Source organism: Gossypium hirsutum, chromosome A06, assembly GCF_007990345.1.
Source record: "Gossypium hirsutum isolate 1008001.06 chromosome A06, Gossypium_hirsutum_v2.1, whole genome shotgun sequence".
NCBI classification, from domain to species: Eukaryota; Viridiplantae; Streptophyta; class Magnoliopsida; order Malvales; family Malvaceae; genus Gossypium; species Gossypium hirsutum.
In genome coordinates, this window is record NC_053429.1 from 45,727,733 (window position 1) to 45,730,140 (window position 2,408).

The following is a 2,408-nucleotide window of genomic DNA, read 5'->3' on the forward strand; positions in this document are numbered from 1 at the left end:
ATTTATGGTACAAATTGATACAAATTGATAATGGGTTAGGTAAATGTTCCATGATAATGTGGGTTAGGTAAATGTTTCATGATAATGGGTTAGGTAAATGTTCCATGATAATGGGTTAGGTAAATGTTCCATGATGGGAATTTCATGTCTTTTGTATTAAAGAATTAAATGGATGAAATATGAAATTTTATTAAAAAAAAGGGTGAAAAGGACAAAGTTTTGTCCATCTTTGTTCATCATAGCCTAAAGTTAGAGAAGAGAAAGGAGAGGAGAAAGCTCTTAAATGTTCGGTCACTTGGGGAAGAAAATTAAAGGTAAGTTCATGGTAGTTTGCTTCTATCTTGATGTTCATGAGTTCTTCTTGATTCTACCTTAACTCTTGAAGCATATTTTGGTTTTTGGTTGTGTTGTGAGCATTTGGTTATGAATTAAAATGAAGAAAATGGTTGTTCTTTCATGTTCTTTTGATGAAAAATGGAAGATATGTGAAGTTGAGCCAAACAAATGAGCATGCATGTGCTTAGATGCTAAGGGGAAAAATCGGCTAATATGTTGTGCTTTAAAATGATGAAATGGAGATTATACTTAAGTAAAATCATAGATATGTGATGATTGATTGGTGATATACATGTTTAAAAAAAACATGCATGCAAGTTATGTGTGAAAGAGTGATTTGGTAATAAATCTGCTTGGGACAGCAGCAGTAACGTGAATTTGGAAAATCACCATAAATTGTGGGAGATGAGGTAGAAGCTGAATAAATTATGTAATTAAATATTAATGAGGAAATAAACGAGAACATATTTTGAATTCTTTACAATGAGAAATTTGATTCGTAATGAAGAGTGGTCAGATTAGTCAAATAGTGAAACATGGGAAACTTTAAGAAAAATCTGGTATTGATTGGCTAAACCAAAAATTCTGAAAATTTTATGGATAGAAGATATATGAGTCTATTTTCAGGTAAAATTAACGGCACTTGATTTGGAGTTTCGTAGCTCCAGTTATAAATGATTTAGTGACTGTTGTTCAGGAAGACAGCTTGCAGTGAGATTATGATTATGTGGTAAACATTGACAAAAATTTGTTAATGAGTTGCTTATTGATTTCTTATAAGCTTACTATGATCTGTAGGTGTGGTTGGCCGAATATTGTAAGGGGTTAATACGTAGTTCGTATTTAAATAGTTAGATTAATGTGTTAGTAATCCAATTGTAGGCAGTTCGTGTGTGGATCTCGTTAGCATATCGTAGCAAATAGGTGTGTAACTAACACCCTCTTTCTTAGTCTGGATCGGCAAAAGTCGAAAAGCCGAAATGCCGAAAACTCGTATTTTGTAGATTTACGAGTGTGCGAATGCTCGTGAGGTAAATCGATTAATGTTTTTGGTAAGCTGCAAAATTTGGACTGCAAAGTGCATGATTTCTGTGCCCACGATATTTTTGGGCTTAATGGGCCAAAATTGGAATGATGGGCCAACGGGCCCAATTCGGTAAGAACCCTCGGTACGTGATTCTGTTAGTACGTGAAAAGTAGGAATATGCATGAAAAACCCTAAAATAGATAAATTACTGAAATACCTTTAAAAGTGGAAAATTTACAGTTTTACCCCTAGTAGATAAATTACCGAAATACCCCTAGGGTTAAATGGACCTAAATGCATGTTTGACTGTTGTTATTTACTGCATGCCATGTTGTTATTATCTGATGCATGGAATTGGGATATTGACGGAGGAAGTACTGAAAGTGGCTTGTCCACGTACTGGAGGCTTTGCCTCAATTTACTGTTAACTGAGCAGCAAGGCTGCAATTGTGGAATGTTGGGCTGGGTGGGTTGAGCTATTCCCCATATGGAGTGTAGGGCTGGTACGGGTGGAGTGTAGTGGTTGGTGGGTTGAGTAGTCTCCCCAAATGGGCTTGCATATGTTATTGATGTTGCATGTATTTTGAAATGGGCCTATGGGCCATACTGTTATCTGAATAAGGGGCTAAGGCCCAGTTTATTATAATCTGAAAAGGGCTCTGGTCCAGTACCACTGTTACCTGAATGGGCTTAGGCCCAATAGGCTTGAGTTGACTTGGGCTTTGAATGGGTTTTCCTTACACACTGAGTTTCCCCAAACTCACCCCTTTTATTTTCATCCACGCAGGAAATCCCCAACCATAGTGGGCTTGGATCTATGAGGGAATTCGGAGTGGCCACCCGTTCTGAAAGTTTGGTTTTCTTCTGGTGAACTGGACATCCTATTATTTACGTTGAGGTTTGGGTTTTTAAATGTAATAAAGCCGCTTAATTATTTTTGATGGTTTTAATATGTATTACTAAGATAGGTATTACTTATTTTAACTGTTGAAATTGGATAGCTTTAGGGCACGTTTTCAAAAAAAAACAACAATTGATTTCAAAA